The following is a 15,340-nucleotide window of genomic DNA, read 5'->3' as shown; positions in this document are numbered from 1 at the left end:
GAATCTTGTAAAGGTTGTCTCTTTAGTAAAAAACATATACAACTCTTTAACAATTTTTTCTAAGCCAAATTTTTCTTAGCTTTCACTTCTTCAACAATTCTCTTCTTAAACCGCTTGATGTATTTGTTTTCACAATACAATTATTCAACTAAATCTACCTCATCATCATCATTATTTTCAAACTTCATTCGTGTATCATCTTCAATAGGCTTCATAGCAATGAATAGGTTTTTTTCTCCTTCACTAGTAGAATCGCCTTGATCTTCCTCATCATTAGATGAACAACTTTCTACATTTATAAAAAAGATTTAATGATTCCTCTAAAATGTATACTTCTTAAAAATGTATCATTTCCCATTCTTTTGACCTTTGTTGTTAGAGTCTTTGTATTGACACTTGGACATTAAATGTCCTACTTCACTACAATTATAAAATTTGAAAGGAAAGTAAACTTTATACTTTTAAGAACCTCTCTGCAAATTTCTAACAATATTCACCTCATTCAGATCTAATGCATGATCTAAATATGAAACTTCTTGGTTCTTGGACTCTTCTAAAACTTCATTTTTACTTGAGAATTTTCAACATCAATTCTCAACTCATAAGAAGGTAATATTCCATGCAATTCATCTATCATTAATTTATCTAAATCTTTAGCTTCTTTAATAACATATAATTTTGCATCAAATCTTGGGGGTGTTCAAGATTGTTGTAAGTATGCTGCAAATATGTGCTTGAGTGATATCTTAGAGATGTGTTGTCATTGATGTTGACATATTTCTCTATCTGTGATAGTGATACAGTGAAATTCAGTGTGTTGATTTGTTCAAGGTAATCAATATGATGAAGATGAGAGTTTATTAAACGGTTTGTACAAGGTTGTTTGTAGATGATTTAGTTCAAGTTTTAGAGGTCCGTATGAAGATTTGATTGAGTTATGGATCTAAGTTGTGGCTAGTTTTTTAGTTGTTCAATGGTGGCAGGGTGTCGGTATTTTGATCTGCATTGCTCCACATTATAATATCTTGATCTACAAATTTGGAGGAATTTTTGGGACATTGATGTGTATCTTCAATTCAAGTGGTTAGTAGTTTTGTACTTTGCAAGTTATTTTTCAAGGTTGATAGTCATTGCAGTTAGTGTTCTTGAAGTTCAATATGATGATGTTGATGATACTAGTAATTTGTGTTAGTGTGGATGTTGCAGTGGTAATTCATGATGCTTGTGGATGTTTCTGGATCATGTGCCTTTTGTGTTGGTGGTCTACATTGATCGTTGAGCTCATAATTGATGTTTTTCTTTCGATCTGTTAATGTTCTTCATGTTTTTGGCCGACTGGATGCTTGTAATGTGTTACAGATGTTTGATACATAATTCTTGGAGGTGTTTCATATTCGAGGTGGAATATTTGGGTATGTTCTATGTCTTAGCCAATATTTCTTTGTCCGCATGTGATATTGTATCGTGTGTGGTTATATTTTTTTAATTAGGTGGTGAGTGTTGAGTTGACCTTGTTGATCTTTCCAAGGTTGATGCCATGTATAAATAAATGTAATATCTTTGTATTTGAGTGTGTTGTGGATGAGATTGAGTATGTATGTGCGCTGAATGTATTAATCTTTCAAAGGAAGAGAAGAAGTGTGAAGAAAAAGGAAGTTGTTTTGTTCTTAATCAACACTATAACTAGACATTAAGGAGATGCCTTTTTCTAGTTAATTACTTCTAGATGTGATCCTAATATGTTTGTAAGGTAGTGATTCTTCCTTGGATTGTAGCCCTTTTGTTTTTGAGCAGTGATCTCTAGGAATTGTGACTTAATGCATGTACATTCCCCATTGTAATACTTCTATACTTCTAATAGTGTATGTATACTCATATGGTGGGTGTGTTCCCATCGTGGTTTTTCCCTTGATCAGGTTTTCCACATCAAAAATCTTGGTGTTATGTGTGTTCATGATGTGTTGTTGACTCATGCTTTCATGCTTAATTATTAAATCTTAGAATAAGTTTAAGTTGTGTGAGTTTTTGAGAAAACTGATTCACCCTCCCTCTTAGTTTTCTGCCTAGTATCAAAGTTATTTTCATCAATTGGTATTAGAGTAGGTTCCTCATGAGAAGCTTAACTACTCGAGGTGATTCGGGATGGCGACTTACAAGAAGGACAATCTGAGATATGATGGTATTAACTACTCTCTTTGGAAGAGTCACATGAAGTGTCATCTGAGATGCATTGGCCAACCTTACTAGACTATTAAAAAAACAAGTATACTATTCTTGCAAATGGTCCTTCAACTCCGGATGAGATAAAGGAATTTGAATGAAATATTAGGGCTAAGGAAGCATTGTTGAGTGCTCTTATTGACTTTGAGATGACAAATGTTATGGAATTACAAACTGCTCATGAGATATGGAAGAAGGTGGAAACCATGTATGAAGGAGACAGTTATGTAAAGATTGCTAAGTTGTAGAACCTAAAAGTAAAGTATGAGATGTTGAAAATGGGTAAAGATGAGAACATCACTTCTTTCATGCAAAAGGTGAATGAACTTGTGTGCAATATCAAATGTGCTAGTTGAAAGTTGGAAGAATAAGAGATTGTTACTAAAGTGCTCAGATCTTTACTTGCATCCTACAAACATAAAGTTGCTTCTATTGAGGAGATCTGGACTATGACAGATATAACCAGAGACATGTTGATTGATAAGCTTTCAGCCTTTGAATTGAGTGAGTTTGGTGATTTTCTTACTAATGTAGAATCTACATTCAAAGCCAGTGTTTCCTGAAAGGATAAGAAGAGATATGATCTCGAAGAAAGTTCTTCAAGGTGGATGTCCAAATATGAGAAGGAGAGGAAGGAAATTGAAGAAGAGCAAGAGCTTGAGGAGCTTGGAGAATTTATTTCCAAGAGATTGCCCAAAGGATTCGATAAGTATGAAGGAAAATTGTCTCTTAAATGCTTTTCTTACAATAAGATGGGTCATTTTGCTTCAAGGCATCCGGAGAGTTCCTAGAAAAACTTTCAAGCCTAAATTTTAGAAAAGGTGTTATTATGTTGTTGATGGTGTGTCAAATGATGAATCAGATAAAGGAAATACAAGTGATAAATGTATACACTTAAAAATGGTCTGAAGATAATTAATTAAATACACAATTATTTAATTAATCCCCCTTCCCAATTAATTAAATTCACAAGCAATTTGATTAATTTCCCCTTTCATATACTTATAAATAAATCTAAGGATTTATTTATTAAGTTCATTTCATAATTCCTTTTGATTAATTAATCTAAATTAATTAATCCTCCCCCCATTTAAAATTCACTCTTCTAATCTCATAATTAGTTAAAACAAATCAAATCATGATTTGTTGAGATTAATTATCTTTTTCTAAATATTTGAATTTCTAAATTCAAATGAGCACATGGCTCCTAACTTTTAACCACCACCTAACCTAACCCATTATATCTAATACTAGGGTCTAACTAACCCTATCCTCTTGCACATCCTAACCTCTTTTATCCTAACCTCTTATGGGTTGGATATTCTCCCCTTGAGATGCATAGCACTTTTGCCATGTCTCCTCCCTTGGACACTTGCCCTCTCATGAGAAAATCTTCTTGACACTTATCACCATAGAGATGACAAGTGTCCCTTCCTCCAACCTCTTCTCCAACTTCCTCAATCTTGGCCCTTGTTATCTTCAGATCAAATCTGGATAGTCAATTCCTGCCACCTCAGCTTTGGCCTTGGAATTCCTATAAATACCCCTCATTTTGGAGCAATAAGGATCCCTTGCATTCCTAGTTTTTGCATTGTTATTATAGGCATTTTACATCATATCATCTAGAATTAATTGTTGATTAGATTAATCATAGTTCATTTTCATATTAATCTAGTTTCATTAAATCAATCATGTAGCTTGAATAGATCATTCTAGCTAAATCATTCATCAATCATCATGCATTTCATACAGTTTACATAATTAATCATGAAGTAGCTACTCAACTCTTGAGTTGCCACTTTGGAGGTTATTGCTCTGCTGAGAGCCAACAATTCTTCAACCTTAAAGGTCCTCAAGAATAGAGGAAGATGGGACATTTGAAATGAGGCTATGGGTCTACATCTCTAATTAGCTTTCGTATTTGCTTCCTACTTATGTTTTATTGTCTCATCTATGTTTATGCTTTCTTTCAATTTACCATATTTTTAGCATCACATTAATTGGCACCCACCGTGGGGCCTAGCCCCTTTGATCTTTAACAAGTTTGCTTGCAGGAAATCTCATTGACAGGTTGATTAGCTATTTTGGTGTGCAGATTAGCTCTCTCAGGCTCCCGATTTGCGTTCTTGATCTCCATTGTAGCATCCCAACACCTCAAATGGTGTTTATGGGAGATTTCTCAACTCTATTTTTATGTTTTTCCATGATTTATCATTTTTAGTCTATACCTTAGCTTTTTTGGTGTGTCTTGTAGCATTTCTGGTCTATTTGATAGTGTTCTTAGTCGGTTTAGCAACATTCTTGGTCCATTTGGTAGCGTTCTCAGTTGATTAAGCAGTGTTCTTGGTGTTCAGAATAGCATTTTTGGTTAATTGGATGGCGTTCTTGGTCCATTTGATAGCGTTCTTGGTCAATTTGATAGCATTTTCAATTTTTCATGGTTTTTTCTAATGTTGTATTCTGCATTTCTTATTTCTACTTCTGGACTGTCATTTTCCTGAACCTAAGTTGCAATTTGTTGGTTTTGTAGGTACTTATTTCGCTGTGAAAGACTAGAGTTATAAATCCTTTCGTCTTCAAATATTGCACTATAAACTACTAACTTTGTTTGCAGTCGCAGGATTTTGCACTTATTTTTGATAAATTAGGCACATAGACTAATTACAATGGAAATGAACAAACATGTCTTATGTGTTTTTGATGATAGGTGAGTATTCTCTCACCTTTCTTAGGTGATCAAAAAGCAAGACTCATCTTTTCTTTTCAATAGTGCATATATTTAGTGGGCTAGCCCTCCCGAGGAGCCTATAAGGCCAAAGCCATTAAGGGTGGTGAGAGGGGAATGACCCAAGTGGGAATAGATAACACCAAGAACTCCAACCCACTATAAAATAAACGCGATTTGATGAAAATCAAGTCAACAGAAGTGCTTAGGAATAGCTCTCCTTCATACCTTTGGGTATATCAAACCTTGGTTTTCAAGGCTGGGAGACCTCTTAATTTTAGTTTATACCCTGACGCGCTGAACGGATACCTTACTAGTTCCAATTAAAATTAGAAGCTACCCAGTTTACCTCTGAATATTATTAAATTATTAGTGCATGGAGGGGGAAGAATCTCTCCTTAAGACACTCACCATATGTCTCTCTTGAGCGTATGTGCAAACTCCCCTTTTGAGACCTTATTGCTAGGTTCATAATGGGACTCCACTAGCTCTCGCAAAGGCAAAAGCATGAGCACCCTTTAGGGGATGACAAGGTTGTGTGAGCTGACAGGGTACCAAGTGTGGGCTAAGAACTAATAATGAAGCCAATCTTCTTAGGATATACTGAATGATGTGTTTTCAATTGTTCAAAACCCATGAAAACTTGGGCTTTCTTTCAAGCTTCTTTAACATACACTTTATGTGTCCTTTGGGACAAAAATACAATCTGAATTCTATGTTTGTTAGTCAAGTCAAGATATCATCCATTGACATACAACAAAAATTGCAAAATCAAACTTCCAATTGTTAAATTTACAAGTTCCACAGAAAATTAGCTCTCATGGTTCAAACAGTAGCTCTCATGGACCAAATAGTAGCTCTCACAGTCCAAATAATCACTCTTTCGGTCCAAACAGTCACTCTTTCAGTCCAAACAATAGCTCTCACAATCCAAACAGTCACTCTTTCGGTCCAAATAGTAGGTCTCACAGTCCAAAAAGTTGCTCTCACAATCCAATCAGTAGATCTCACGGTCCAAATAGTAGTTCTCATGGTCCAAATGTCAACTCTCTTGGTATGAATGTTAGCTTTTTCATATTTCAACATTAACTCTCCAAGGTTGAGCTTGTTAGGTATAAGCATCAATTTTCTCGATCTAAACATCAACTCTTGGAGTCAAAACAACCATTGTCTAAGTTCCAACATCATTATTTTAAACAACAGAGTTTTTGGTCTAAACAACAGAGTTTCTAGTCCAAACACTGGCTCTCTTGGTCTCAACAGCAGAGTTCTTGGTCTAAAAAGTAGAGTTTCTTGTCTAAACAACAGAGTTTATAGTCTAAACAACAACTCTCTTGGTCTAAACAATAGAGTTCCTGGTCTAAACAATAGAGTTCTTGGTCTAAACAACAGAGTTCTTGGTCTAAACAGTAGCTCTTCTAGTCTAATCGTCAACTCTCTTGGTCTAAATGTCAGCAGTCTTGGTGTAAGCAACAACTCTTTTGGATTGAATGTTAAATTGCTCATGTTTCAACACTAGATCTCCTAGTATGCACTTGCTAGGTCTAAACATCAGTCATCTGAGTTTGAAAATAAAAAAGTTGGGTCAAAATAGCAATATTCTAAGTTCCAACACCAAATTTGTTGAGTCTAAACATCATTGTTTTGAACTTTAGAGTCATTGCATTGTAGAATAGTGTTTATCGTTTGTCCCTCAGCATTTCTGGTCATTTTGTTAGCATTTCTAGTCAGTATAGTAGAGTTCTTGGTTAGTTTGTTAGCGTTTCTGGTCAGTGTAGTAGTGTTTTTGGTCTGTTCCTTAGCATTTTTGGTCAGTTTGTCAACATTTCTGGTTATTATAGAAGCATTTTTGGTCATTTTGTTAGCGTTTCTGGTAAACTGCACCAAAATCAGAAAACAAAAACAACCCATTTCTCAGATGGTCAAACATAGAGACTAGGTCATCTTCTCAGGTCACTCAGTCAGGTTATCTTATGTCAAAATAGATTCAAGACTAGACACACTAAGGTTCTCAAGTATTCATCTCCAACAAGTTCAACATCTAAGATCTTAAAGTGTAACATCACATTTTCTTTGATAAACCGATCATTCAAACATAGTTTCTCATCAAGATCTATCATCCTTTATCATGAAACTATAATGCTTGATCAGATTAACCTTTTTCTCTATCATAGGATATATCATTCCTATTGAACTTAGTCATATCAAAAATCACAAAATTTGTACTCCAAACTAAGATCGAAAAACTTGCAAACTGACAAATACTTGAATGACCATTTCATGTCTTATCAATCTATCATATTTACCTCAACAATTGATCACTTATTATGACACATTATAGAATATTTAAACCTCACAAAACATTCAGAACATGTGTATGCTTGTTTTAACCAGGGCTCAGAGATGAAAGATTGAAGAAATAGAAATATAAACACTTTGAATGGTTGAAGATCACGAGGAAATGACACACGAAAATGAAATACAAGAAAAAGAGATAACTAATCAACACATCAGAGAAATAAAGCAAGATCCTAAATTTGAAAAATTCATGGAGAAAATATTGGAGGGCAAAAAAGAAAAATACTTCTTAATGTTAGCAAAATTTGGTGCTAAACTTCCCCAAGATTTTGACATGAACAATTTAAGATAAAGGGGGGGATCAGGTGACACTTGTAGTGACAATGAGCAAAATGAAGAAATTTTCAATCACAATATGGATGCCACAATAATTCCATATAATACATGAACTCATGAGGAAACACAAAGAACTCATGATGATACAAGAAGGAAACATGATGATACAAGAAGAGATCATGATCACACAAGAACTCATGATGATACGAGGAGAAATCATGTTGATAATCCTCTCTTATCTCTTGCGCAGCAAATATAAACTCTCCAAATGCAAATCCATGATATACAAAGAGGAACCACTAAGAAGTATTCGCTTCAAGAAATCTATCCTTACCCATTCAACAAAAATCTAAACATGATACCATTTCCTATAGGTTGTGAAACTCCTAGATATGATAAATATAATGGAAGCATTGATCCCCAAGATCATATACGATAATTTTGCATGATGAGTATGGAGTTTTCACATGAGGATACATACTTGATGAGATTATTTCCAAAGAGCTTAAGTGGACTAGCTATGGAATGGTTCTCCAAACTTCCACCTGGAATTAGATCATTCACAAAATTGGTAGATAAGTTTGTTTCACAATACTCTTATAGCATACAACATGAGATCACAATGCTAGACCTATGTAATACTAAACAAAAGAGTGGAGAACCTTTCATGACGTTTCTATAGAGATGGAGACAGTTAGCTTCATGATGTCCTCGTACGGTGCCAAACTATGAGAAAATGGACATATTCATCAACAACCTAAACAATCAAATGAGTTATAATCTAGAAATGTAATGTCATCAAAGTTTTGAAAAGATGATTGATAATGGAATTAGGATGGATGAAGCCATGATAAAGAAGGGTGAGTTGAAGCTATGCAAAGAAGGAGTTAAGCCTCCTAACAACAATACTAGCAACAACAAAAATGATAAGCCCAAATTTTGGAACAAAAATCGAAATGTCATCAATGATGGGATAGTTGATAACAACAATGTAAAACCAAAGCAACTGGTTTTCAATTTATCTAATCACTCAGCTACAGTGCAACAAAACCACAATCACCAAAAATCAGCTTTCAACAATTTCTTTTGAAAGAAATTTACAAACATTGGTGAACCACTTGGGTCACCATTAAAGACACTTCTCTCAAACAAGTTGATTACCTTTCCAGAAGAAAGAAACTTTGAACCCAAGGTAAAATCTTCTTGGTGGAATGACAACCATTATTGTGATTTCCATTGAACAAAGGACACCAAATAGATGCTTGTCAATGGTTAAAATATGTCATCCAAGATTTGATTGATAATGAAGTGACAACTGTGGATGGACATACGACAAACAAATCTCACACAACTTTCCAAACTCTACTTCCTAACTATGAGAAGGGTGAATCATCAACAGTGCATAATGATAAAGGTAAAGCAAAGGTGAACTGTGCTCATGCATATGAAAATGTGGTAAATGTGATTGTGGTTAAAGAGAAACAACATCAAGAACTTGCTCATGGTGTCACAAAGAGAAAAGCCAAAGTTGTTTTTCTGCATCCTACAACTAACAAGTCATCCACTTCAAAACAATATAGTCTAGTGGATCACCTACAGAAGACTCCCGCGCAAATATCCATCTTAGAACTTTTAAGACTTTCACCTGCACACAAAAATTCTAGAAAGAGCATTAGTAGATACAATTGTGTCCAAAGATCTTGATGTAGATCAATTCCAAACCATGGTGGGACACCTCACAACCCCTCAGTGCTTATCATTCACCAAAGAAGATTGTTGGCAATTGACACTCTATTGGTTGGTTTCACTATGGTGTCATTGATGGCAACATGATTTTGTGTACCAGATTCATATGGTGTACCGACAGGCACTTCACAGATTCTACACTAACACCGACATCGACATGTCAGAAGAATTTCTTTGGTCACCGACAATGTAGGCCGACATAGTATAGAAAAGGTTATCAGTATTGGAGGCTGACATATCTTGGATCCGGTATCAAAAATTTGTTTTAATGTTTATACATTTATGTTATCTGGCTGACATGTAATCTGATATTATATATATCTTTGTAAGATGACATAAGGCATAAAAATTGTATAGGGTATATAGGGTAAATTGATTAGATCATTTTGATAGAAGAAGGATATGGATGTAATGGATCATGATGTGAATGTAATGCAAAATATATAAGAGATATTATGTATGTGAGGAATTTTATTGTAAGGGTTAATTATTGACAATTGACGCTCTATTGGTTGGTTTCACTATTTTGTCATTGATGGCAACATGATTTTGTGTTCCGGCTTCATATGGTGTACTGGCAGGCACCTCACAGATTCGGCACCAGCACTGGAAATATAGACCAACATGGTATAGTAAAGGTTATCTATATTGGAGGTCGACATATCTTAGATCTGGCATCAGCAATTTATTTTATTGTTTATACATTTATGTTATCTGGTCGACATGTAATCTGATATAAGGCATAAATTTGTATAGGGTATATAGGGAAGTTTGATTAGATAATTTTGATATGATAGGGATGTAATATAATGGATATGTAAATTTAATATGATGCAAAATATATCAGAGAGATTATGTATGTGAGGAATTTATTGTAAGGGTTATTCCGGTAAAGGGGTTTAGGGTTTTAGACCGAAATAGAAAGAGCTTAAACTGAAACTATATTCTAGCATAGAAGATGCTATCTTAGCAGTTCACACTTCTCCAAATTGTTGTCTGGAATTTTATCTAGTCAGTGAGGCTCCTATTGTGATTGAGCAGTGTGCTCTAGGTTGTAAGCCTTCCTGCAAGTGCAGGCCCATCATACATCGTGATATCTCTTCATATGTCCAGTGGATTGATATTGTGGGTCACAAATCCCACCATGGTTTTTTCTCATTGAGGTTTTCCATGTATAAATTTGTGTGGTATGGTTCTCATTTATGTGTTTGTCTTATTGGTTTCTTTACTTCTTTTAATTCTATTTATACCGGTTGGTGCATGAATGTTTTGTTAAGGCTAAAATCTACTATTCTAGTATAACACTGATTCACACCCCCCCCCCCCTCTCAGTGTTTTTGGTTTCACTGAGCACATATCAAAAGAATTTCAATCCTTACAGCAGATCTCTAACTGGCAAGTACTTGAAAGATTCACTCAGGCTAAGAGAGCCGCTTTTGATTAGATCATTGAGATAGAGAAGAAAAAGATTGAGGAGAAGTTAATTCTAATTGAAAATTCTTTGAAACAATGTACAAACATATACAGGGTATGTTGCAATATTGATATAATTATAGCAAATGTAGAGAAAAAGATAAAAGAGATATAGGAGAAAATTGCTAGTATTGCTAACTCTTTTGATGGATTAATTTCATTGACAACATCAATTGATGGTCAAATTTTGATTTTGGAGGATCAAATTTCTGCTCTTGAGAAGGAAAGAGATAAAATAATTTGGAGAGCCAAAAGTCTGAGAGGTTTGGTGAGTCCGAGATTGGATTCACTCTATTTACATAAGAAGGAATGCATGGATATGTTGGGAAAGCCCACACCGGCAGAGGTCAGTGAGAAAGAATTTTTTGCATATTTATTGAGTGGACTTGTATCTATCTCTGACTTATTCAAAACTAGCTGGGATACTTATGTGGAATTACTGGAGAAAGCTTATCTGAAAATATTGAAATTGGTCAAGCTCCGATAAGACATTTTTGGAGGTATTCAGTGTACAATACTTATTCTTTGACATTTTTTTTTGGGCATTGATGTCAAAGGGGGAGTGGTATAGATGTGAAAAAGAATAGAGAGTTGCATACATTAGGAGGAGTTATAGGATTCTGGAGTTTTTGGAGATATGGAGTATTTTGCATATTCAGCTCAGGGGGAGCAAGACAGGATGAAACCAGCAAATGGAACCATGACCATTTTTCACATGAGTGTTGTCATCAATGCCAAAGGGGGAGATTGCTGGAAATTGACACTCTATTGGTTAGTTTCATTATGTTATCATTGATGGAAACATGATTTGGTGTAGTGACTTCATATGCAATACCGGCAGACACTTCATAGATTCTCCACCGGCACCAACACCAGCAGGTCAGAAGGATTTTGTTTGGTCATCGACAATGCAGGAAACATAGTATAGAAAAGGTTATCGGTATTAGAGGCTAACATATCTTGGATCTAACACCAACAATTTTTTTTAATGTTTATACATTTATGTTATCTGGCCAACATGTAAACTGATATTGTATATATCTTTGTAAGACGACATAAGGCATAAATAATTGTATAGGGTATATAGGGCAGATTGATTAGATCATTTTGATAGAAGAAGGATATGGATGTAATGGATCATGATGCGAATGTAATGCGAAATATATCAGAGAGATTACATATGTGAGGAATTTATTGTAAGGGTTATTCTAGTAAAGGGGTTTAGGGTTTTAGACCAAAATAGATAGAGCTTAAAGCGAAAATCTATTCTAGCATAGAAGATATTGTCTTAGCAGTTCACACTTCTCTGGATTGTTGTCTAGAATTATATGTAGTCAGTGAGGCTCCTATTGTGATTGAGCAGTGTGCTCTAGGTTGTAAGCCTTTCTGCAAGTACAATCTCATCATATATTATAATGTCTCTTCATATGGCCAATGGATTGATATTGTGGGTCACAAATCCCACCATGGTTTTTCCTCATTGAGGTTTTCCACATATAAATTTGTGTGCTATGGTTCTCACTTATGTGTTTGGCTTATTGGTTGCTTTACTTCTTTCAATTTTTTTTATACCGGTCTACTGGTTGGTGCATGAATGTTTTGTTAAGGCTAAAATCTACTATTTTGGTATAACACTGATTCACCCCCCCTCTTAGTATTATTGGTTTCCAACAAATATGACATATCCTTGCAACATCCCCATAACGTTCTCTTGCATATTGAAGTCATCAATCATAAGACACACATTAAATGTGTCCTAATAGATGGGGGAGGGCTTAAAAATTTTCTCATTAAGTCTTGTTTGTGCTCTAGGTTATTCTAAAGATGCAGTTGATCCCCAGAAAAAGATCACAATCAAGGCATATGATGAAGAAGTGTGTTCTTCCAAAGGAATTGTGGTATTATCCATCAGAGTGGGACCTTTGTAGAAAGACAAAAAAATGCGAATTTCTAGACTTGGATTTATCATACAACATACTTTTGGGAAGACCATGGATACATGACATACAAGATATTCCATCGAAATATCATCAGTGCCTAAAATTTCCATACAATAGGTAGGAAATCATGATCTCAGTAGATTCAAATCCTTTCCAGTACTGTAGTAATCTAAAACTGGCTCAAGAGGTCATTGTTCCTCATAATAGGGAGGCATTGTATTCAAACACACAATCCAACGAAAACTCATTTACCTCAATTTTGTCAAGTATGGAAAAATAAATGTAGCTAAGAGATTGAGGGAACGAAGAATATTCACTGTCACAGTTACCACTTTCTCCTAAATCCTATGGAAAACCATCAAAATCTAAACAACAACCAATTGTGAAACATCTTCCAATATTTGATGGAGCATTTGTTAGTGTTGGGACCTTATCAGAGGAAACAGAGGACAAAGATGTGCTACAATGTCTATATAAGGATGAAGAAGTCCAACAAAAGATCAATAATGTCATAATACCTACAAAAAAATGTGGAAAAGGATTTAACATCTTTCAAAAAATGGGTTACACTAGAATGGGTCCTATAAGAAAAAGAAAAGAAGGTATCTCAGAACCTATACAACCTCATACTCAATAGGCTACAGACAAATCAGACTTAGGGTATGGACAAGTTACTCTACAAGAGGACACCTCTTCTAGAAAATAACAAGATGAATATGATAACAGATAAGAGAAACTTACAATTGAAAGGGAAGAAACATCTTCTAAATAGAAAGAACAAACAAACATGAAATGGTAGAAGAAGAAAGCTTCTAATCAATAGGAAAAACAAACTAAAGGCACTTCCCAAGTAGAGTTAACTCCTAATAAAAATAGACAAGAAGTTGGTATAAATCAAGGAGAGCTGATAGCAAGGTTGATAGAACTCAATATCGGCCCAAAGGAAGCTGAATATGAGAGAAGAAAAGATATAGCAAGGAAAAAAAAGAAACAAATCAAATGCTATATGAACAAATCTATAGATTACAAGTTGCAAGTGAGATAGATTCTAATGAATGGGAATGGGATTCCTATCATTCTAAATAATCAGCTGAAGAAAATTGCTTTGAAGAAGATGTAGGTGTTGATGTAGTTCATGCGTATATGGGGAAAACATTAGGAACTAACCCACTTGAATTAGAATCACATTTGGCTGACTTGGACTTAATTAAGGACAATCAGAAGCTACTTGCGAGAGGTCATTCTGATGAGAGTATCGTTCTAGATATTGAAAAACTATTGAGAACTTTGACATCTCTATCATGACCCTTAATACCTTTGAAGCATCTCAACCTGAGGACCCCTTACCTCTAATCCATCCTGAACTTATTGATAGGGAAAATGAAAGACATACTACCATTGATACCTTTCCCTAATGACCATGCCATATCCTTATATCTTAATGCAATCGAACCCGCAATGACTTTCACTAGGAATTTCAATAGCACATCTTTCAGTCAAGTGGGTGCCAAATCTCCCAGTCGCAAAATTAAAAATAAAGAAAAAATTAAAAATAAAGAAAACAATATCAGGTCTAATGTTGAAAACCATTTATTGGCAACATTAGACCAAGAAAAAGTAAAAAGAAAGGACACATCTAATGGTGAAAACCTCCTTGAGGCATCAGAAGATGGGAGATTGGACACTTTACCTAAATACTATCAAGAAAGGTCATCCATATTGATCGAACCAATAAAGGCAGTTAACATTGGGACAATAGAGAAACGGAAGATTCTACATCCAACAACTTCTCTATCAGAACATGAAATGCAACAATATATGGAATTCTTCAAATGATGACAAAGTAATTTTGCCTTGTCATATGTAGACATGCCAGGGTTGGATCTTGATCTTATTATTCATTAGACCTATAGCATATCCTCAATGGGTATCAAACATAGTTCCTGTTTCTAAATTGGAAAAAAGTATCAGGGTATGCACAGAATTTAGAGATCTCAATAATGCATGTCTCAAGGATGACTTTCCTTTGCCTAATATTGACATCATTGTGGATTTAACTACTAGACATTCCATGTTTTCTCTAATGGATGGTTTCTTAGGATATAACCAGATTAAAATAGCTCTTGAAGATCAAGAAAAGACATCTTTCACATGTCCATGTGGTACTTTCTATTGGAACGTCATGCCATTTGGACTAAAGATTGTAGGTGCTACATATTAGAGAGCCATGACAATGATATTCCATGACATGATGCATACATTCATGGAAGACTATGTGGATGACATATTGGAAAAATCATACAATAGAAAAGAACATCTAGAAATACTGGAAAAGTTCTTTGATCGGTTAGAACAATACAAGCTAAGGCTAAATCCTGAGAAATGTTCCTTTGGTGTTATGTTAGGTAAGCTATTGGGATACATTGTTTTAGCTAGGGGTATCAAATTATATCCAGCTAAGGTCAAATCAATCATGGAAATGGCATCTCCTCGGAATATCAGTCAACTCAGATCACTTCAAGGAAGAGTGTAGTCAATCAGAAGATTTGTTGCTTAGCTAGAAGATAAATGTCAACCATTTACTCATGTGTTGCACAAGAAT

This window comes from Cryptomeria japonica, chromosome 8 (genome assembly GCF_030272615.1).
Source record: "Cryptomeria japonica chromosome 8, Sugi_1.0, whole genome shotgun sequence".
NCBI classification, from domain to species: Eukaryota; Viridiplantae; Streptophyta; class Pinopsida; order Cupressales; family Cupressaceae; genus Cryptomeria; species Cryptomeria japonica.
The sequence above is the reverse complement of the archived record's forward strand: the minus strand, read 5'-3'. Positions refer to the sequence as shown.